This window comes from Lepus europaeus, chromosome 1, assembly GCF_033115175.1.
Source record: "Lepus europaeus isolate LE1 chromosome 1, mLepTim1.pri, whole genome shotgun sequence".
NCBI classification, from domain to species: domain Eukaryota; kingdom Metazoa; phylum Chordata; class Mammalia; order Lagomorpha; family Leporidae; genus Lepus; species Lepus europaeus.
In genome coordinates, this window is record NC_084827.1 from 116,497,663 (window position 1) to 116,522,100 (window position 24,438).

Sequence of the window (24,438 nt, forward strand, 5' to 3'; positions counted from 1 at the left end):
GGTGAGGTCACACCACGAGAGATGCCTGTGGAGTCTCTTCCTTTTGAGCTACACCTTTCTGAGTCTACACCTTTCCGAGTCTCGCAGCTGGGACCCCACATGTTAGGAAGCAAGACATCCTGCTGCTCTGTCCTCACCACTACAGTGCACACACGTGGAAATGGTTGGGTCTGGGCCACTTACTGAGTTCTGGAGTAATTTGTTCTGGAGCCATAACACCTGTAACATCCCGTCTCTTTATTCGAAACCCACCAAGCAATTCTTGTCCTTTAGCAGCCCCTATCCCAGCAAAAGTTTTCTATAAAGGACCAGAGAGTAAAGACTTTACACTTTCCACCTGCTCTGCCATTGGAGCATGAAAGCAGCTGCAGATGATACCTAATAAGTGGGCCTGGCTGTGTTCCAATAAAACTTTATTTACAAAGGCATCAGCCTGGGCCTGCACTGTGGCACAGCAGACTAACCTACCACCTGCAATACCAGCATCCCATTTGGGCACCAATTCGAGTCCCAGCTGCTCCACTTTTGATTTAGATTTGTGCTAATGCACCTGGGAAAGCAGCAGCAGATTGGCCCAAGTCTTTGGGCCCCTGCCACCCACAAGAAAGACCCAGATGGAGGTTCTGGCTCCTGGCTTTGGCCCGGCCCAGCCCCTGCTGTTGTGGCCATTTGGGGAGTGAACCAGCAGGTGGATGATCTCTCTCTCTCATCATCATCAGGTGAACTTGGCCTGGGGGATCTCGTTTGATCATCCTTATCCTATACCCAGAGGTCATTAGCAGTGGGTCTCATGATCATAGCAGTACCAGGTTGGCCCAGCAGGATGCGCCAGGGAGACCAGGAGGGAACCTGGGAGCCATGTCCAGGACGGGGTCACCCAAGCTTCAGTGAACAATATTCTCCCACCAGCATGGAGCAACCCCAGCCCCCTGGCTCTGCTGCAGAAGAGAGGTCCCCAGAGCTACCCGAAGCTGGAGGCCGCCCTCCTCCTCCCTCCTGCTTCATTTTCGTCTTAATGGCCCCATAGGATGGTGTTCAACGCTACAGTCCCGAGGGTTTTCCGACTCACTCAAAGCATTGCTGATTTGTAAAACCCAGTTCCCGGTTACTAAGCGCTCCTCGGGATTCGTTTCAGAAACCAAAGGAGTGCTCTTCATCCATGATACACGGGACTCAAGGAAGGGTAAGAATGCATCCCATAGTCCAATTCCTATTCCTTGAAACGCCATCAGCTCTGAGCAGCCCAAAGCGACGAGGAGGCAGGAGACTACAATGGGGCTGGCCTTCTGTTCCTGCCTCCTGAGAGCCGGGGTGCCTTGGTCCTTGACACCTCTAAGTGCTGATTCTGCAATGCTGTGGAGTCAGCAGTACTGAGTTCACAAGTTCACCTAACAGAACACGCCAAGCGCGGAGCCTTAATGAGAGACAGAGGACTCGGAGCTAGGCAGCAAACTCGCCTCTCCTTCCTCCTGGTTTTACAGGATTCTCTAATAAGGGGATAACTCAGAGAGAACGGCAAGAAACTCAACTAAGTGTAACAGCAGGAGTCCCTCTAGCAATCTTCTAAGCAGCTTCCTGAGGCCTGCGGCACTCAGCCGAGCCCGGAAGGCTTAATGAGAGCCACCGGGCACGTGGGACCTGCACACAGCCACTCAGATGCTGGTTTCTCGTGGGCCTTTGCTCTCGCAAGATCAGCTGGTCACTCAGAAAAAGCAGGACAGGGAGGAGGGCCCGGTGCCTGCGGGCAGCCCTGACCCAGCTGTTGGCTTATGAAGCCGGGATATAGATGTATCCAGCTTGCCTTACATAATGGGGACACGAAAATGTAGGTGGTACAGGGCGCTGAGAAAATGCGCTTGTAATGTCATTCCTAAGGTAAAGGGAAATCAAGAAGAGGCTTGCGAAGAAAGCTTCCGTTTTATCAGCCCCAGGAAGCAGGGCCGTCAAGGGGGGCTCCCCGTGTGGACAGACGCCCGCAGGCTCACCCAGAGCCTTCGCAGGGCATGGGGGGGAAACTCGGAATGCTCACAGTGCAGCGGAAGAAAAGCCCTGGCACTCTTCGAATGAGGAAGACTCCCTCCTCCTTGTCGCCTTCATTGTGACAGCAATGGCGGTCACCTCTCCCCTCAGGTTTCCCAGGAGCCAACACAGCCTTTCAGAAAGCGCTTGATGGATCAGCTGTCCGTGTGACAGCTCACTCAGGGAAAATAGGTGCAAAGTAGGTAGCAGAGGGGCTGGCGCCCTGGACTGAAGTGCCTGCATCCCATGTGGGCGCCAGTTCGAGACCCGGCTGCTCCTCTTCTGATCCAGCTCTCTGCTGTGGCCTGGAAAAGCAGTAGAAGATGGCCCAAGTGCTTGGGCCCCTGCACCCACGTGGGGGACCTGGAAGAAGCTCCTGGCCCCTGGCTCCTAGCTTCGGATCGGCATATTGCGGTCAACTGGGGAGTGAACCAGCGGACGGAAGACCTCTCTCTCTGTCTCTCCCTCTCTCTCTAACTCTGTCTTTCAAACAAACAAACAAATAAATCTTTAAAAAAAAAAAAAAGAAGGTAGCAGACTGACTCTCTGTTCTGTAGTACCCCAGAATCAGATTGCAGGCCCCAGGGCAGAGTGCTGTGCTTGTGCCAGGCGGGGAATACACACGTGCGATCTGGAGAGCTGCGCCTGGATCCGGAGCCATGCATGGCCTAGCCTGGTGGCCAGGGAGAAGCCATGGACCATCCCTCAGTCTTCTCATCTGCAAAATGGGTCTAATAAACACAGGTCACCCAGCTGTTATGAGTTCTAAAGGAAATCCCATACAGGAAAGTGCTTCGGAAATGCTGAAATGCTTTGCAAAGTTATTATGTCGCGACAGTGTGTGCAACCAGAAAGAAAATTCCACGAGGAGAGAGAAGGAAAGCAGAGATGATCTGGCCACCCAGCTGTGCTTAGTGTTAAGCATTAGGTAACACTTAATGTTTTGAGAGAGCGTAGCAATCTCTTTTCCTGAGTTACCTTGGAGCAATTACCACAGCTAAGCACAGCAGCAAAGGTAGAAGTTCAGAAGAGTAGCAGTGTGGCCATTGCCTTTCTGGATACACACAGACAGCAATCACCAAGAAACTGCTATTTCTTCCCCACACACCTAGAATAGAGCCAGAACAGAGCTCCAGACCAAATTTCAGCCACACACTATACATACGGTGGGTCTCCCAAACATCTGTAGAAAGGGCATACCATGAAAAAACTATGCATGGATCTCAAAAATTTTTGCACCAAAATAAACATTTTGCACCAAAGTAAATATTTCTGTAAACTTTTAAAAATATGCCTAAAAGCTGAATCCCTCTCGAATGCAAAACATTTTCTGTTTAAGAATTTTCTTATTTTATTGTATTTACCTGAGAGGAAGACAAACAGAAATTCCACGTGGATCTCCCACCTAGGTGACAGGAACCCAATTACTTAAACTATCACCGGCAACCTCCCAGGAAGCTGGAACCAGGAGCCAAGCCAGGACTCAAACCCAGGCCCTCTGCTATGGGACACAGGTATCTTTACTATGCCAAATGCCCACGCCCATTTTCCCCGTGAGCTCTTGGAAATATTTCTCTTCTCTTTATCACCAATTCACATTAGAAATTTAAGCTTTAGTAGTTATAAAATCTACTTAGCCAAGCCCTGGTTTGCTGATGCAGCATAGGAAATACCAGGACCCTCACTTGCTGTGCAAAAGCCGGAGACGTTCACCCTGGACCCTAAAGGGAGGGTCCTGCTCAGAGCGGGCTGCAGGTCAAAGCCAGATTCTGGACCTCTGGGTCCTCATAACAAACTGTTCTTGCAATCTCTAGGTTCTTTAAAACAAGCAGAGCTTCGGTGGTTCCTTCGCTTGCTGGAGAAGGAGTGAAACAAACACAAAACTCAAACTCTCAGTGGACCCCGTGGCTGAGGAGGCAAACCCTGCTGAAACCAGGACAGGCAGGCCCAGGAGGAACTAGAGAGCCCTCTGTGAGAAGTCCAGGCTGGCTGGGACTGACGGGGTTTGACCCCACCCTCTTGTCCTTGACTGAGTCCAGAGAGCAACACAGGGGCCTGGATCTTGGTAGGGACAAGCACAGAGGCCTTGCCAATAGGGGCAGACCAGGGCAGAGGAGGAAGGGGGCAGTGGGGTGCTAAGGTGCAGGAGTGGCCAACAAGAACCCCTCACGGAAGCCATGGCTGCTGTATCTGGGAAGGAGTCCCAGCTAATATGGAGTTGTAAGCTTTCTGTTTCTCACGGCAAGTGTCCTGGGTAAACCTCAGCCCATCTGACTATGCGTTAGGATCACAATAAGTTAGAAAACTAGGCTAATCCTCTGCTTGCGGCGCTGGTACTCCGGGTTCTAGTCCCAGTTGGGGCGTCGGTTCTGTCCCGATTGCTCCTCTTCCAGTCCAGCTCTCTGCTGTGGCCCGGGAAGGCAGTGGAGGATGGCCCAGGTCCTTGGGCCCTGCACCTGCATAGGAGACCAGGAGGAAGCACCTGGCTCCTGGCTTCAGATCGGCGCAACACGCCAGCCATAGCGGCCATTAGGGGGGTGAACCAACTGAAGGAAGACCTTTCTCTCTGTCTCTCTCTCACTGTCTACCTATCAAAAAAAAGAAAAAGAAAGAAAGAGAGAAAGAAAAGAAAAGAAGAGAAAAGAAAAGAAGGGAAAAGAAGAGAAGAGAAGAGAAGAGAAGAGAAGAGAAGAGAAGAGAAGAGAAGAGAAGAGAAGAGAAAAGAAAAGAAAACTGTCCAGAGACAACAGTGTTTAGGGCAGTTAGAGAGGAAAAGCCTTAGAGAACGGTAACTTCATAGCCTTGTATAGCCAGGTAGGGCATGGGAAGTTCCAGAAAGATCAGGAAGGTAGGAGGCATAGAGTTAAGAACATGGAGTTGAAAGAAACCCCAGGGAACATCTTATTCCACTACCTGGCTCCAACATGGATGTGAAAACAGCCCAGAAGGGTTCACCTACTGCCCGCAGTTTGGTGAAATAATTCTCATCAATTATGTTATCAAATAAGAACAATATGGAAGCTGGAATTTCCCGCCAACACTCACTGCTGCTCTCTTCTAAAAAAAAAAAAAAAAAAAAAAAAAAGTTGGGGCTTCTCACTCTGCCTCCCTCATCCTTGCTGGTGCATCAGCCACCTCTACCCTGGCGGGCGTGCCCTAGAGCGTGCTGCATCTCCCGACCTCGGGAACAGCCCTCAGTGGGATGACTCCATCTGCACCTTCTACCGAACCCTTGGTAGGAGTCAGCACCCGGAACCAGGGCTGCCCAGGAGGGAGCCCATTCTGCTTCGGTCAAACTCTGCTGATTCTTCCTGCTCCCTCCTTTGCCATTTTAAAATATTTATGTATTTTATTTAAAGACATAGAGAGAGAGAGAGGGAGAAAGAGAAAGAGAGAAAGAATCTTCCATCACTGGTTCACCCTTCCAAATGCTCACAACAGCCAGGGCTGCGTCGGGCCAAAGCCAAGACCCAGGAACTCAAGCTGAGTCTTCACCTGGGTGGCAGGAACCCAAGAACTTGGACCATCCTCCATTGCCTCCCAGGCACGTTAACAGGAAGCCGAATGGGAAGAGGAGGAGCCAGGACTCCAACCAGGCTTTCCACTATGGGATGGAGGCATCCCAAATAGCAACTTACCTCTCTGTGCCGCATCTGCTCCTCCTTTGTCACTTTTAATTGATCCATTCTTTGCTTGCATCCTCTAGCTCCTACAGCTCCAAATAACTCAAGAAATACCCCCACCCAATGCACATAACACTGTAAACCTTTGAGAAGTTTGAGTGTAGCTTCCTTTCCGATTAGGGACAGCTGCCAATAGCAGACAGGATAGAGGAAGAACAATGACAGCATTTCCGTGGGATGCGAGCAAAGGTACCCATGTGGTTAGCATCCAAAGTGCCACCCGAAGGGAAGTTCATTGCCAAGTACAGAGAAGCAGGAAGCACTTTTGGAAGTCAGGTCTCTACTACATGAGGAAGCTTCCTCTTTATGAAGATGGGGTGAGTTAAGGAGTTAAAGATCTATCCTGGGAAATAAGAAAAATCCGGCAAATCAGTCAAATTAACATTTGAAAGGTGAAAGCCACCACCCATGTGTCCTACTGCCCACCTTCCTGCAGAGCCCCAAGGGGCCAGGAAGATGTCTCCTTTTCTCTTTTAAGGCCTCCGCACAAAGGGAGAACAGGGACAGCCGCCACCTCCAAGCTCTCCACGTGCATCCCGGTAGAATTCCCTGGATTCTGCGAAACTCTGTACAAAGGCTTGCTAGCTCCAGGGCCCTGCAGAAATCTACACGCGCAAATGGATTTGGAATCGGAGCACTCACAGCTCAGTTGCAGGCATCTGAGTCTTAACTGAACCAGTGCTCTCGCAACTTCCGGCATTTAGGACATTCACATGAAATGAATCAAGCCAATCCGTCCCTGGAGCTGCGTACCTCACTCCAGGACAGGGCGAAAGTTTTCCTCAATGGACTAATAAATTTCAGGGGTTGCCGTGGAAGCAAAGGCAATCGGTGTACAACTGGGATGAGTAAATTCCCAAATTGGCAAGAACTCAGATGTGGATAAACAGGCTAGTTTCCCAGCCCAAGTGACTCACCAAGGCCCTTAAGGCAATACCTAGGCTTACCTCCTGGAACTCTCCAGACACCATGATGCTGCACCCCTGCTGTGTCGGCTCAGGATTTGGGAACCCAGTGTGAACTGACAATAGTAGCACATCAAGCAAAATGTCAACGTGCAAGCCAGGTTTTCTGAAGGGGTGTACCTGTGCCTCAGCCCCTAGCAATGGCGATGCCCGCGTAGCCACCCCCAAAACAATGCAAGCAACCTGGCGTCTTAGCACGTCTGAGAGCCGAAGGGTCATTTTCTGCCTTGATTTCCTTAAACTCCCCGTGTTTAAGGATAAAACGCCCATTAGGGAGGACAGCAAGGCAGAGCCGCCACCAGACCCCAGCCCTGTCGGTCCGATTCAACTCTTTTTTTTTTTTTCCCCTTCAGCGAGCTTTGCATAAAGCTTACCCAAACCCACATGGATTTCTATAATATCCAAAAAGAATGACAATGAATAATGTGATGTAGGAGGAAACTGCCTGCGGCAACCTAAATTGTAACAGGAAAAAAAATTGACATTTTAGATTTTAAATGTTACACAGTTTTTATAAAGCTTCAGTCAATTTATTTTATTTATTCTAATGAAGAGCATTACAACTGCTTTACTGCACTGGAGCAGGCATCGATCACATCATTAATCACACCTTGTGAATAGCCACAAATCAAGTCCTAACAGCAAGCCCTGAATCAGGTGCACTGGAGCATAAACTCCTTCACAATTTATGATCTCTCCAATTGCATCTTTTCAACCATTAAATTGCAAGATACCATAAATTTTTATCTTCTTCACTTCAGTCACATTATTGATTCTGCCGTGTGAAATATAGAAGCGCCGTAAATCTCGGCTATGGAATTAAATTTAAAGTCTCGACTTCAGAAGAGAAACCCAACACAGGGCCATGGCTGTTAATTTACACTGAGGAACAAATGATAGAAACATTAAAATTTAAACGGACAACAGGGATTTCTACAAGCCATAGCCCTGTCAATCCTAGTCCTTGTCAACCTTGAGGGCTTTTTTTATGATTATTAATTCAAATTTTAAAATATATAAAAAAAAGAATTAAACATTTCTAGAGTGGAAGGCAGGTAGACTATTCGGAGGAGCAGGGATTGGGAAGAGTCCCCAGCAGGGACGGCTGCCAGTAGTGGACACGAAGGAGTAAGGACAGCGACAGCATCTCCGTGGGATGCGTGCAAAGGTACCCACGTGCCGCTCGTCCTGCTCAGGACACGCCCCGGTGAAACGAGGAGCCCCAGGGCCCTGACCGTCCCGGGCCGGTGTGCACCTGGTCTCCATTAGCCCTCGCCAGCCCTGCCGGAGCCCAGGCTGCTGGCTTGGCACGCTGCCCTGCTTCCCACTTCCTGTAGCGTCTGGCCAATGGGAAGCACCAGCAGCTCAGCGAGGGGTGGGATGACGAAGGGCGGAGTCCGAGAGGGCTTCAGAGAATCTGTGGAACTAAAGGGTAACTTTATTGGGGCTCAAGAAAAGAAAGAAAAAGAAGAAAAAAAGAAATAGAAATCCATGCATGGTTTTTCATTACATATATTTCCATGTACTTTTTGAATACCTTGAATATGCACGGATTTTTATTTATTTATTTTTTGCACCAAAATAAACTTGTCTTTTGATTTCATCTTCTATGAAGGTTTTGACGTTTTCTCCTATTAGTTCCTACTCTCTCCCTGGTCTGCCTCCCTCCCTGACCACAGCTCCTGTTGGGGGTTAGCGGGTGGCGGTAGGGCTCTGCCTCCCTCAGCTCTGAGCTCCAGTAGCAAACACTGCTCCCCTCTGCACCTCCCCAGGCCTGGGCTTCATAAAAACTTCCCCCTGCCCTTTCTGTCCAGGTGCTCAGCCTCCCTCCTGGCCCCCAAAGTCCCGTCCCTTGGTTGTCTTAGTGGGATTCTGCTTCCTGCTGGAAACTTGGCGGACACGGATGGTGTCGGAGCAGAGACAAAGCTCCAGAGGAGAGCTGACAGTAGTCTGGCCTTGTCCTAAGCACCAAAGGTATCACATCCAAACAGTGGTGAGAAGCCCAGAGTCAGCTGAAGCCTCACGCATCAGCAAGCCCCCGCTGTGTCTTGGCAGGCAGCTGCATCCGCGTATTGTGAGGACCATGCACCACGCCCAGAAGCCAGACCAGTGTGTGGCACACTGAGGTCTTCTAGTGTCAGGGAGTGGAGGGCTCGCTGAGCAAAGGCAGGCGTGGAGGAGGAAGCAGGGCTGGCCTTCAGGCCCACACGTCCCAGCCTACACAGAGGCAGCCCACGGTCCACGGGAAGGTCCGGACTGGAACTCGCAGTCACAAGCCGACTGCCAACTTGTTCTTCCAGAATGTTCTTCCTGTGGTGTGTGAGTTGGGATCTGAAGAAGTAGCCGTGCCCACTCCAGATGACGCGGGAATTTTCTGTGCCATCCATGTTTTCCTCTAGAAGTAAGGTTAAGTTGGCGCAGAAGGCTGGGCTAGGACAGTGGTAACTCAAGACAGTACTATATTGACTGTCACATGACCCAGCAAACACCCCGCAAAGACCAAGGACGACTACTGAAGTTTAACATACTAATTTCTTCAGCCTGATTCACAATCCTGTGGGCTTAAGATTAAGGGATCAAATGCCTTTGCCAGTCTAAGGCTGTCTCTGAAGCCAGCACATCCCTCGGAGGCGGCAGAATCCTTCCGGGAGCAGTTGAGGGTTCCGTCTACCCCTACAGGGTCCAGGCACACCCAGGCTGAACAAGATTCCTAGGATCGTTGATTTGATTGAAACCCACATAACGGGTGGGAGAGCAGGAAACTGCATCACTTGCTGCTGTGTGTTCTGGATCCAGAGGTCCCTATCGCAGTGGCTGACCTCCCTTGGCCTATCACAGTAATGCCACAAACCACCCGGTGATTTCTGACATTCGGAAGAAACAATCAAGACTTTAGAAGAGGTGGAAGCTGATGACTCATAAAGCTTCTATTTGGAAAAATCACAATATGACTATATTCACTTGGCTAAAAGTTCAAAGAAGGGGCAGGTATTTGTCATAGCGGCTAACACTCTTTGGGACCCTGCATCCCATATTAGAGACCTGTGTTGGAGACCCAGCTCTGCTCCTGAGTCCAGCTTCCTGTTCACGCACTCCTTGGGAAGGAACAGGTGATGACTCAGGTAACTGGTTCTCTGCTGTCTACATGGGAGACCAGATTGAGTTCCTGGCTCCCGGCTTCAGCCTGGCCCCATCCTGGCCATTGTGGCCATTAGGGGAGTGGACCAGCAGATGGAAGACCTCACTCTCTCTCTAATAAATAAAATAGATTCTTAAAAATTCAGAAGATACAAACGAGGATAAGGTAAAAAGTCTCCCATCTGATTCTTCAGTCATCCAGCTTTCTCAGAGGCAGTTGATGCTACTGGTCCTTGATGTATCATCCAGATGTGTGTGTGTGCATGCATACTTTGATATACAAATATATGTGTGTGTACATATACCTATAGATCCTTCTTTGCAGAGTTGGTAGGACATCACACACATTGCAGTGCACCTAGCTTTTTTCAATTAATAATATGTCATGGACAATATAATTCATCTCAGCACATAGGAGCTTTCTTGCTAAGCCTCAGTAGTTATGTAAGATGGACCAATTCTTGAATCAGTCCTGTTGATGGGTTGATGTAAGTTGTTTCCGATCTCCTATTTGCAAACAACATTACAATAATGATCTTAATAGTACGTCATTGCACAAATGCTACATAGTAACTTTAATTAATCTAGCATTTAAAAAAGCCACAAACTTCACATTAAAAAATGGATTTGAGATGTCTCTTGATGAATAAAAGATTTAGCACTAGTGAACTCCTACTCCAACATGGCCATAACCAGTCAGAGCCGAGAGGCACACATCTACTTGCGAGATAATTGTTGTCTGGTTTGCCGAGTCCTCCATGCCCCTGTCCATGGCCAGGCTGGCCACTGTGTGCATTTGAAGCCCCACCTAGCTCAGTGTCGCCATTAAATGAGATGATGAAAGTGAAGCACCAAGTATGGCACATGGCACTTGGCGAGTGACAGAGAGACAGTTTGAGGGAAATGAGATGCTTGTTAAAGGACTGCTCCCTTCCATTCTTCTTCCTTTCTGTCGGGTCTCTGAACTCTTGGGTCTTCAACCTCTCTCCAGTCTCCTACAGGTAGGCTCTCTGAAGACACAGGCTTGATTTGTTCACCACTGTGGCCCCAGCAGCTAGATGAGCACAGAATATATAGAATGAATACTGAATGATTGAATGAACGAATAAAAAAGATGGCATCAAGAGAGAAACTATACTAAGATCTACCTACTGTTTATTGATGTTTTCATTACTTTCCAATCTAAACATTTCCATTTTGTGAATTTTGTGAGCATTCTCCCAAGTTCTTGAGTCTTTACCTTCGATTCCTTTTCTTTTTAAATAGCTTTTCTATTCTATCCATTAACTGTTGCTTTCAGCTATATTTCAACCTCATGGTTTCAAACCAGAGAAAATCAGATTAGTTTTTTATGTGTACCTGAAATCCATAAATCTAATTTTAAATTCCAAAACAGCTCTAACATCTTTGAAATGTTAATAACCCTATAAAAATATTCACATTAGTCCAAATTATATGATTAATGTGGCATCTTCCCCATGAACATTTAAGCGACTTTAAACACATGACTTGTGACAGTTGCTATGTGATCCAAGTTCCACTTTAGAAAATTCAAAGATGCACAGTGTTACCTGATGAATGTAATTTTGACATAAACACCAAAGACTTTACCAGTCCAGTTAGTTTCCAAGCTGGTTTGTTACATCATCATTGGGAGGCTCTGGTTGTAGGCAGATTTAAAGTTTACAAATTGTTCAGCTCAGGTCACTCTAGCTTATTTGCTCTTCACTGAAGCCAGGAGGGAGAGCATCAGTAGTTGGAGATGCTGTTTAACCTAAAAGCGGACATTGTCGGTGGAGACAAGCTGGTGTCTCACAGCTCCAGGACAGGTCGTACAGAGACCGGAAGCAAAGCCGCAGCCATCAGAAAGCGAGCGCCTGCTCGGCTGGCCCCTCAGGGAGCCACGGCTTCTCCTCTCGGCTTCTCTCTGTGCGTCTGTGTCCCTCTTCTCGGCCTGCAGCCTGGCTTCCCCTGCTCCTCCCTACACATCGCAGATCGCTGCCCCACAGCCGTGGTCCTTCTTCAGGTGGATACAGAGCTCAACCAGAGTCTCTCAGTCCCGATTCCAAAGGCCTGAGAGGCATTGGGATTGGGCCGTCGCAGGCAAGTGTCCAGCTCAGCCCAACATATGGTAAGAGGAGACTAGCGCTGCTACAATTGTTTAATTCTTTGATTATATCAACCAAAGACAGCTTGCGGGAGGCTTTACTGTGAGTTCCAGAAACCGTGTTGACAACCTTGATGGAATGGGAGAGACCACTGGGAAGGCAAGGAGTGTGGATCCAGCTCAGCTTTGTTCTAAGTGATGCGCCTCCTGCCCAGGGGAAGAGCCAGTCACACAATGTGCAGAACTCAGTGCAAAATGGAAATGCCCAGTCACTGGGTCAACATTGACGCAGGGCTTCAGTATGGTGACAACAGAACACTGCAAGAGCTGGGTCTTCCTAAGTCGAGGGTCCTTGGTACTGAAAAGACTGCCCATCTGTGAAGCCCCCACTGCGTGGAAGCAGGGCCTTTGAGGCTACAGTTGGGCGAGCACTCCCAAAAGTCTCTGTTACAAGCAAGTGATGCTATTTTACCCTTCTTACCGGTTTATTGTGACTCCCCGACTTGCCCAGGGCTACACAGCGAGCAGACAGACTTCAGACCAAGGTCTAATACATCTCAGACATATTCTTTTAACTCTACCACATTCCCTCTTCCACGGCTCAGCACGTAAGGCCACAGAAATTTCCAGAGCAGAAAAGAATGATAAAGAGCTTATGGGCAGACTGTTAAAACCCACACTCTCTCCTGCAACTTGCACCCATTTACAAAGCACCGGATGGCAGCAGTAACTGGAGCCCAATCCTGTTAGAACCTTCCCAATCCCAGCACATCCTCTGCATCTGTGTCATTTTTACATAACCATCCTATCGTAATTTCTGAAATTCCTCCCGAACCCCAGACAGAGTGCCAAATTGACACTCACTTTCCAGGAATCGTCACATTTTTAGGTATTCAATATTACTCTCGCTTCCTCTTCCATCAAGGTATGTGATAATTCTCCAAAAATGTACTCTCCCTATCTTTTTACTTTTAATAAATGTAATTGAATGAGCCCTGGGCGGGGCCTCAGGTTGCCAGGTGGGGTTCTTTTTGGTCCGGAGGGCACATTTTTTGTTCTAGGGTCAATGAAATAATCAAAACCTAGTCCCTGGGGAGGAGATTTTATGGTTCTCATTTATTTGATCCACAATCTACTAAACTCCATGCCATAGTCAATCAGCTGTAAAATAAAGAAGGAAAGCACAGCTAGTTTGCTCTAGAAAAGGTAGAATCCATTGGACCCAGGGCTGGTTCAGTTAGAAATACATTGATGAAACCCAACTCAGGGGCCCGTAGGGCTTCAATGGAAGTGTCCAGGAGTTGGGAGCACACTCATTTATTTTGCTCGCAAACAGAAACCGCCTTTTGAAATGACGAGATGAATCCTAGTTAACCCGGTTTCCAACCCAGGCAATGGTCTAGATTGACAGGCTCGGGTCTGCAGAAAAGAACAGCAGGAAGGTAATGAAGGGACAGCACTTCAGAAGCCTCGGACCGAGGCTCGCAGAGAGAAAGCATGTGTTCAGAGGCGCCCACCACTGCCCGGCAGCCACCCAGCGCCCTCTCTTCAATGACCCACCCCTCTCAGCTCTCACCTCGCTGGGCTGGTCTGCTCATTGATCTCTAACGCCTGCCTTGCTTAATGTAATTGGAATGTCAAAGAATCAAATGTGGTTAGTTACCCGTTATTCTCGCTCTCATGAAACTCCCCCTCGGACAGAGGGAACCAGTCTTTGATGGGGACAGAGTGGGGCTTATGGAGAGCACTTATTTCTACGCGTTCTCCAGGAGACGTTTGAAGCATTGGAGACTCCAAGTTGAGCAGGAATTTAAATGAGTGGCTCGAGGGCCAACACGTTCTTGGACATCATGTGACAGAGGCTCTGTGATTTTTTTTTTTTTTTTTTTTGCCAGCCCATAGAAATAGTCACTGCCTGAAGAATGCCTATGTCCTTGCTCCCCACCTGGACTCTCCCCACACCCCGCTGCTTGCCTGGTAGTGGCAGGTGCTAGGAGGGCTTTATTTCCAGGATTGGGCTGGGAGCACCACTATCCTTTGGCAAACCAGGGACTAGCTCAGTGCACGACACACTGTCAGCGCCCATGTTGGTTGAGTCATTAAATGGCTCCATAGAATTTCAAGGGAAAACACCCTGTGGAGAGAGAGCAAAGACAGAGTGATAGGTATGAAATGGGCATTGCAGATACTGCCCCTGAGGTGGGGAACTGGGAAAAAGACGCCTTAACCCTGTTGGCATTAGGCTTTAATTTATGACCATATTGTCGCTGTGCTGACCTCTAACATAGAGCAGAGACTGTAGCCCAGGCACATGGGCATGGGTGAAGGAATCTGAGGCAGATTGGGAAAATGGAAAGAAAAGATAGATGCTGAGAAATGTCCAGGACAGGTCAGGCAGCCACCTGCAGCGCCGGCGTCCCATATGGGTGCCAGTTTGAGTCCAGGCTGCTCTACTTCCTATCCCGCTCCCTGCTAATGCCCCTGGGAAAGTAGCAGTGAATGGCCCAAGTGGTTGGGCACCTGTGTCTGTATGGCAGACCTGGATGGAGTTCCTGGTTCCTGGCTTCCACCTGGCCCAGCCCTGTGGGGGATGAGTGAACCAGTGAATGGAAGATCTCTAGCTCTCTCTCTCTTCCTTCCAAATAATGAAATAAATCTCTTAAAAATGGAAATGTTCAAAATACAAGTCAAGCAATCACTGATTCTTCTGCAGCAAGCAACTCCCTCCTGCCTCCAACCCAGGCCACATCTAAACACCTCTAGGGATCCACAGCTGTTGTTTGAAAGAAGTTGCAGCTCCAGAGTCACCACAGGCCCTGGCCAGCCCTGGCCGGCTGCACACAAGGGCTCCTGCAAGGTGAGGGGCTGTCAGGGTCAAGTGCAGTTAGATGCAGAGAGGGCCTGTGGAGGAGCTCCTCCTTTGTCATTGAGTGGGGGCAGATTCCATATTCAAGAGCAGATGCCGGGGGGCAGGCAGCGCTGTGGTGTGGTAGGTTAAGTATCAGCCTGCGGTGTCAGCATCCCCAATGGGCACTGGTTGGAGTTTCGGCTGCTCCACTTCCGATCCAGCTCTCTGCTATGGCCTGAGAAAGCAGTAGAAGATGGCCCAAGTCCTTGGGCCCCTGCACATGCACGGGAAACCCAGAAGAAGCTCCTGGTTCCTGGCTTCAGATCGGCCCAGCTCTGGTTGTTGCGGCCATTTGTGGAGTAGAGCAGTAGATGGAAGACCTCTCTCTCTCTCTCTCTCTGTCTCTCCCTCTCTCTGTCTGTAACTTTACCACTCAAGTATATAAATAAATCTAAAAAAAATACTGATTAAAAAAAAAGGAGCAGGTGGCCTGTCCCCCTGCAGCTCTGCCACCTCCTTTGTATGGGTGTGAATTTAGAGCTTGTCCTGTTAGAAAACCCATAGAAATTCTCTGACCTCATCTTTTTTCAAAAGCATTTGTAGCCTCTTGGGAAGAATATTTTGAGCATGAAATAGCTTTTCCATTGAGTCAAAGCTGCTTCTGGGAGTTGGTAAAGTTGGACTGAGTTGCCAATCCTTGAATGTGAATCCTCTGCTCCTGCTGGGCAGGCCAGGGAAAGTGTCCTGAGAGACAGCAGCGGGTGGGCAGGTGTCTCGCCAGCTGGAAGTGGACAGGGCCAGCAGGGGTGGGTGATTCTGCTCCTCAAATGACAGGGGTTTGCACGACACTCACACTCATGTGTCAGACCTATTCAAAAGTCAGTGATAAGAATCTCAAATGCATGGCCGGCTCCATGGCGCAATAGGCTAATCCTCTGCCTGTGGCACTGGCACACCGGGTTCTAGTCCTGGTCGGGGCACCGGATTCTGTCCTGGTTGCCCCTCTTCCAGTCCAGCTCTCTGCTGTGGCCCGGGAGTGCAGTGGAGGATGGCTCAAGTGCTTGGTCCCTGCACCCGCATGGGAGACCAGGAGAAGCACCTGGCTCCTGGCTTCCAGTCAGCGCCGTGCGTCGGCCGCAGTGGCCATTGGAGGGTGACCCAACGTTAAAGGAAGACCTTTCTCTCTGTTCTCTCTGTTCTCTCTCACTGTCTAACTCTGCCTGTCAAAAAAAAAAAAAAAAAAAGAATCTCAAATGCACTTACTGTATTTTAAAGACAAATACCTAAGTACCGTTGATGTCTTTGAAATACAATTATTTTGACACCTTTTTAAATCCCTGAAGTAAGCCCATTCTACCCCATAAAGCTTCTGATACCAGAAATGAAGTGTGTGGGAGATTTGAAGGCCAAGTAGAGGGAGTTTTATGTTCTGAGACTATACTTCCGAGTTTTTAATTATTTTTTTTAATTCAGTCACATACCTGATCCTGGAAGGCCCAGACACTGGCAGATACAAAATAAATTTCACCCAGTTCAGGGAGAGTCTGGGGGAGTACTCTGGGCTGTCAGGAGACAAGCCAGTAACGAACACAAAGTCTTCAATAAAGACACACAGAATAAAAGGGCTGAGTTTAAATCACCGCAGCCATGAATAATAGCTGAGCTGCAAAGATACTACAGAAATGGTAATGAGTACAGTAATGCTCTGAACCTGGAGTGTTTTTATTTAAAAGATTTTAATTAACCAGAAAATGAGCATTAATCCTGGCAACCAGGACAACAGGTCGTCGGATTGCTGTGAGCAGAAAGGTAAGGGAAAGAACAAGAAAATATTGTCTAGGGAAATAAGCTCTTGGAAAAATTAACAATTCAGAATGCCAGCTAGGATATAATGGTCTAAATGGTCAACTTAAAACGGCTTGTTATATTCTGAAATTTCTACCCCTAAACTCCAGAAAATATAGATACATTCAATACTCTGGTTTTGCAAGTTGAATCCATTGCATGAGATTTTTCAGTCATCTAGAATGTATATTCTGGAAAGAAAAGATTGCTTATTGTTTCAGTTGCTTTCAACACTTGGGAAAGCCAATGAGCCAATGTATATCGACTGCCTGTGGCCGCTCCTGAAACGGCGAAGAAGTAGGCAAACCAGAGATGCCAAAGGGGGCTTGCTTACTCACATAAGTCCTGGCAAACCAGGTGCTGCCACGCCAAGCTCCCTGTGGCTACTCCAAGGAAATACAGATGCTCTCTGGCTGACAGTGGGCTCACATCCTGAACCGGAAATATCCGAACTCGAAAATGCATTTACCAGCCTCAGCCTGCCTAACATCCTAACCCAGCAGCCCAGGCCTCTGTGAAGGGTCAGCTGTACCCCATGACAGCACAGCTGACTGACAATACCGTCCACATAGTGCTAGCCCGCGAAAAGATTCAAATTCAAAATCCCAGGTGTGATTTCTACCGATGCATGTGGCTTTCACAACACTGTAAAATCAGAAATTCATTCAATTAAACCATTGTAACCAGGGGTCTATTGTCATTTTCATCCACTACCTGGCTGGCTTTTTCCAACAGAAAAGGACCTGGGTTTACTATATAAATAACAGAAGCAGACCTGAAACCAGGAGATGATTATTCTAAAGCTTCCTGTGGGCCTTCAAGCCTAGGGAAGACAAACTTCTTTTAGCTAAGAAATTCTCCGGCAGCATTCTCCCTGGATTCACACTGGGTGCAGATTTCTGAGTTTTATGGCCCACTCTCCTGTTAGCACTCCCCTTGCTTGCTGGAGTTAACGAGCACAGAGCCTCAGCTCAAGGCCTCACAACCCAGGAAGGCTGCCTTATGCGAGAGCTCACCAGAGCAACCCCAGAAACATCTTTCGAACCTGCTCTTCCACCTCTGAACCGGGCACCTGCCCCTCTCTCGTTTGCAAAACTTCCCGGAATCTGCAAAGGTCTCCCCAGCACCTGATTTCTTGCGTCTGCAGTTTTTTCCTTCCTAGGCAATAATGAATCGTGTCATTCTCAAGCTTACAAATCTCCGCTGCCCACCTAGCAAGGCCGTGTTCCTCCCTGTGCCCTTTACAAGCTTGCCCTTCTTTCTTGTCCCTTAGAACCAATAACCGAGTCTGAGTACACTGAATTTCTTATCTACTGGGTTCTTTCACATCTGTAATTGCTGAACATGTGTTTTGGGGCAGAATTGGCCTTGGGCTTAGGCATGGGGGATTCCTGCATGGGGTCCTGTGCTTTCAGGGGCTCCAGCACCAGCAGGCAGGCTGCCTGGAGGACCAGGCCTAGATGCCGGCCAGAGGCTGCACGCTCCGGTCCAGATCACTCTCCCAGCACTGTCCTGACCCAGTGACCCCAGGGTGCCTCCAGGGCCTGTGTCGGCCTCTTCCCACGTACATCCTCCAGAGGGCAGGCGCACCACCAGCCTGACAGCCCTTCCAGCCCTGGGTGACCCTGAGGCTGCAGACGCTGAGTGTCCACCGGTGGTACATTGGGCTGACTGCAATCCCTGATAGAGGTGGGGGTGGGAAATAGGGAAAACGCCCCCAGGGAAGGGAATTCAGAGTCAGGGGCTCTTTTGGCCCACGCTGTGACAATCCACCCTGGAACTCCAGAGAGGCTAGAACCCAAAATTTGTTTGACCTTATAGACAATTATGACCTGATTTGACCTTATAGACCATTATGAAGGTCACTCTGCTAAAGTAGGGAAGTGGATTATATGTAGCAATTTATTAGCTTGGCTTTTTACTCTAAAATACTAAGACATATGGCATAGGGGCCTCCTTTTGTACTCTGCTTGGGCCCTGTGGACACTAGCGGCAGGCTTGCTGTCCTGGACTTCTTCCTTATGTGTCTGTCTAGTGAGTTCCTACCCAGTCCTCAAAACCCACTGCAAATATCACCTCTTCAGGGAAACGTTTCCCACTCTTTCTAAGGCAGAGTGCTTCACTCTTATTTAATTGGGTCTTCTGATTGCAAATAGTCAGCAGCATTATTTAGTAAAGTTATTTATTTATGCATGGAAAACATCAGATCTCTTTCCTCCTTCTCCCCCTCCTTGGCCTCCTCCTCCTCTTCCCCCATGTTCAATGAACCTCAGCAGCAGGAATGCAGCTCCCCAGGATAGACCTGAACCCAGGAGGTGGGGTGTAGTTGTGTCCATCTGCCTTTCTCTGCAGACCGGCTCCGCCTGCCCTCTCACCCCTGCTGGACCACAGCCGTGCCACACTTCAGAGAGGGAAAATTAGGTGGGCCACTCGATCTGTTTGGGCCTTCAAAGATGTCCACTTAAATCAATGGCTGGAGAGTTTTTCCTTCCTGAAATTTGTACACCTCTTCTGCACAGAAGGCCAGCTCCCTGGGGCAGGTGTTCAGCACAGCAGTTAGAACATTGCCCAGGAGACCTGCATCTCACATTTGCAGTGCCTGGATTCAGTCTCACCGCTCCTTCCAATCCAGCCTCCGGCTCATGTGTCCCCTAGGAGACAGCAGCTGATGGCCCGAGTGCTTGGGCCCCTGCAACCCATGCAGGAAACCCAGAATGAGTCTGCAGCTCCTGGTTTCAGCCTGTTCCAGCTCCAGCTGCTGAACCAGGTGAAACGAAGATGGAAAATCTCTCTCTCTTTCTTTCTGCCTTGCAAATGAAATAAAAATAACTGATTCATCAATTAATAACTTAAACAAATGAAAGGCCAGCCTGGTAGAGGCCAAAGGCTAATTTCCTAATGCCAGTTTCAAGTTCCTCGAGGAGTCCCCATGCAATGGCAGAAGCAAGCAACAAGTCCTTCTGGAGTGACTGGCCCCCTCTCCCCTCTTGGTCTTCCCTTACTAAGAGAGGATGAGTCATGGCTTGAAATCCGACGACTGGGAGAGAAAAGACTGTGGAGTTTCAGGAGTTCAGCTTGCACTCCCTAAACTTGAGGAGATGCTGGGCTTGGTGAGGGCGTGAGGGTGAAGAGGCAGACTTCATGGCTCCTGGGCACACATGGCCACCCCAGACTACAGATACAAGCAAAGAGGTTCGTCGGGCTGTTCCCGGAGCTGCACCTCACGGGAACGGCAGCAGCATGGAAACCCAAGGGTTTATGGATGGATCTAGAATGAGGACAACCTGAGTGCTGCTTTGGAGCAGAGCCTTTGGCAGTAGTGAAGCCCAGATGTACCCACTGCCTCCGTGCTGTGCCATGGGGGAGGCAGAGCAGGGTGGTTGGCCAATGTTTCTGGACTGTGGGCGTATGGGGGCTGCACCAAGTGCCCCTGGGGTATGTGTTCAGCAGCAGAGTAGGGCTTGGCATCCTGTGTGTTACAGGACGGGGTCCCCAGGGAGGCTCCAGAGCCAGAGGATGTGGTGGACATCAACCAGGGAGGCCCAGGGCAGCTTGCAAGAACTAACAGTCTTGGGTGATGGCAGGAAAGGGATAAGCCAAGGGCCATCTGTCTGTGGAAGAATCCAGAACTTAGCTTCAAGGAAAGTGGGAGAACCCTGACATAACTGCCACAGAGTCAAAATGAGGCTTTCTAAAGAGAGTTACATCTTTTGAAGTTAATCTTTTAAAAAATAAAATAGTTTTCTCTTATTTTCAAATAGTCAAGTAAACGCAGGATCTTGGAATTTGAAGATTTCCCATTAATTTAACCTTGTGTTTTCCAGGCAGGGTTTCAAACAAGCAGCAAGCAGCCTTGGTTCAAAGAAGTTAAACCATCCAGCCCCTCAGTAGCACCCTGTCCAATGCATGAAAGCCCAGCAGGTGCCTGGCAGGAACGCCGGGAAGCTCTGAGCTTGGCCACACGAGTCAGGATGACAGGGAGGGAGGGGGTGAAGCTGGCCTTGGCATCGACAGCTGGTTGTTAGCATCTGGTCCTGATCACAGTGAGTTAAACCATCCCATGGCCATTGCACAGTTTTGTAAAATACCCCAGAAACATGAAAATCTCTGGTGTGGATCACCTGCTTCTAGATTTTAAAGGATTTTTAATAAAGTGGATAACAGACTATGAAGATCTCTGCTCCTAAACTTTGTCATTGCAAAAATTTCTTTCATCCAAAGACATCTGAAGTCGCTATCTCATCATTAAACAGATTCTATTACTTGATTAATTAACAAAGACTCGGAAGACTTCAAGGGTAATTCCTTTTGTTGATCACGGTTTCTGTGGGTTGGGTGGAAATGGCAACCGTGCCACCTTGACACCAGCAAGAAACGTCCAGCTTCAGCAGAGAAATTTTCTCTCTTTACAAGTTCACCAAGAACTTAATAATCTATTTGTCTTCCTTTCCTTCAAACATATTTGGCAGGGAAGGACCACTACTGTATGGGAGGGGCAAACTTGTCCTGACTTCAGAGAGGGCCGGTGGGATTCACGTGGCTCTGGGCTGATCTGACAGATAGGGACAAGCCTGTCAAGGCACGCTCCACTCTCGCAGGCACCATGGTCTCTCCATGCTTCCCGGAAGTTCAACCAGTGTCTGTTCAAACAGCAGCAGTGAGTCTCGGCAGAACAATAGATTTTGATTAGACAAACACGAATGCCCTCTCTATTTGTTAATTGTAGACTCTTAGCAATTTCCATCAAATGCAGGATCCTTTTTTTCTGGTTCAGAGATGTGCCCACCCCTCTGAAAGGTTTTTGTTTGCTTCCTGTGGGAAGTGCTGGCGGTGGGGGCGCGGGAGAGGCAGAGATGAAGGGGTCCTCAGCCCTTCCAAGAACACTTGAGAAGTGTTGTGCTTTTAATCCTGAAGGACCCAAGATAGCCAACTGAAAAGTTTTTGATCAAAATGTTTACATTTGCAATCTAAGCACTGGAATTGAGAGGGGAAATCACAAGACGCACACAGGAGCCATGATTTTTATTCTCTTGCATGGAAACTGAATTACTTAGCATCTCAGAATATTCACATATGTATGGCCAGCTCTACCAAAATAAAGGGTAAGAAAACCATCCAGGGGCTAGTGTCGTGGTGCAAGGGGTTAAGCCGCTGCCTGTGATGCCAGCATCCCATGTGGATGCCAGTTGGAGAACCAGTAGCTCCACTTGTGATCCAGCTCCCTGCTAATGTGCCTGCCACGTTAGCAGCAGAAGATGGCCCAAGTGCCTGGGTCCCTGCCATGCATGCAGGAGACCCAGAAGAACCTCCTGGTGCCTGGCTTGGGCCTGGCTGTTGCAGCCATTTGGGGAATGAGCCAGCAGATGGAAGATCTCTCTCTCTCTCTCCCTCTCTAACTCTGCCTTTCAAATAGGTAAATAAATCTTTTGAGAGGGAGAGAGAGAGAGAGAGAGAGAGAGCCATCCCAAGGAAGGGAGATAAGGAAGATGAAACCAGGAGAGAAGGCAGCTCTTTGGGAGCGGGGGAGGGTATTTGGGACATTCTGCCCTAAAAAAACAAGAAAATTAAGCGAGCATCCACTACATACCTATTACAAGATGAGAACATTGGCCTGCCACTGGACAGGGTGTGATAGGGTACAGCAGATGACTGGTGTTTGACTGTGGGGTTAGCTCAGCTTCTGTCTTGGATAGAACCTTGTGAGGGCTGAACAAGTCGGAATCGAGTGTAACCAGGTGTCTTTGAGAGGCAGCTGGGGCAGGTGTGCCTGACGTATCCTTGAATAAGGGGTGGGGAGCCTTTGGGTCGTAATTCACCCTTAGGAAAGAAGGATCCAGGCACACTGAGCCTGGCCCATTGACAATGAGAGAGGGGAAGGGAACGTGAACTCAGCTCCCTGTTATTTGCATTGGTCACCTGCTTTAGCCTCAGTTTGACTCACAGCTGGTCCTAACATGAGTTGTTGGCAAAGAAATTTCCGAGTAAAATTTCTGCAAGAGTGTGAGGTACGAGCACTCTTTGGGGTCCCTTCACCAGGTAACGTAAGAGGAAACAGACCTCCTTCCAGCTAAACACCTAGCATCTGGGGTACGCATCAGGGCAGACCTGGTAGCACCCAGCAAAGGGAGACCCCGTCACCAGCCTACACTGCTCCAAGGTTCTTAGAAACACACCCACCCGGGGACTCTCAAACACACCTGCTGTGTGCCGTTTGCAGAGGCCTGAACATCAGACTGAGGGAAGGAACTCGAACGCCAGTGAAACATGCATTGCCTACCGCCATCTTCCTTTGTTGGCTGTGATATTTAGGTAATGTTCCCTCCTCTGTTTTCAAATCTCTACAAATTGGTGTAATCAGTCTAACAGCTTGCTAAATTCTGAAGCTTTCAATGCACAAAGCCATATAAGTTCTGTCTGAATATAAACACACAGTGTTCTGGGTTGCCGGGCACTTCCCCTCTACCCTCTCAAGGGGTAGTTACTGAGTCTGCTAAAATAAAATGAGAATAGATAGATCAATAGGAGACAAGGAATGCACGTGTATTAGGTACCCATGGGCATCGAAAGAATGAAAACTCCGAACTTAATAACTCAACAAGATAGAAACTTCTATGCCTTCTTGACAGGAGAAAGGGAGGAAGACGCTGCGTGTGGTTTTAGAGGGGAAATTTCTTTAGGGAGATAAATGGGTCAGAAGACCAGACAATAGCCTGGGACAGGGCTCCTCTGAGCCACTCCAGAATTTCCCGTAAATTGATCTTCCCTGTTTGGTGAGATCCCAGGAATGGGGGACTCCAGACCATCGCCATCCTGCTGCAGGAATTTCCCTTAGTCCAATCAGGGAACCCCAGAGAAAGGTATTCCCCACATTTGCTACTGCCCAGAGGTGCGTAGCTTCAGGCCCACCTATTTGGAGACTGTCATTTTCTGAGCTCCAACCCTGTAAATACTGCCCATTACACAGCATTTGAATGTTGGCACAGAGCTTTCTTCTACTATGTAATCTGATGTTTCTAACTATAAAAGGGCCTCAGCAAATACAATTCTCACAGCACTTAGCGATGGTTCAGGCTTGCATTCAGTTGGGGGAGTTATTCTTTTTCATCCCATGCAGTTATCTAGCACTGCATAACAAACTGCTACGAACCTTAGCAACTTACACTACAAAAATATGAAAATGTCTAAAATTAGAACACTGACTATATTAAGTGTTGACAAAGATGCGGAGCAACTTAGACTCTCGTATACTGCTTGTGAGAATATAAAACAATGTGACTACTTTGGAAGACATGGAAAACAATTGGAATTTCTTAAAACATGAATGTATACCTAACATATGACCCAGTCATTCTACTCCCACATATTATATTACTTAAGAGAAATGAAAGTATACAATCATGCAAACAAGTATGAATGATCACAATAGCTTTATTTGTTATAGGTCTAAACTGGAAATAATTACAACGTTCATCCATGAATGAATAGAAATAAATTGTATTGTTATTGCAGTCGATCGGTGTTCAAATAATAAAAAGGAATGGAATGGCATTATGCTTGATGAAATGAATGAGCCTCTAAATAATAGTGCTGAGTGATAGAAGCCAGACCAAAAATAATACATACTTTATGGGTCCATTTGTATAAAGTTCTAGAAAACACAGACTAGTTTATAGTGACAGGAAGCAGATCAGTGGATACCTGTTTGGGAGGGAGGACAAGGGATGATGTTATGAAGGAACACTGGGAAACTTCTAAGAGCAATAGGCACGTTCACCATTTCGACTGTGGTATTAGTTTTGTAGATGTATGCTCATACATTTGTCAAAACTTGTT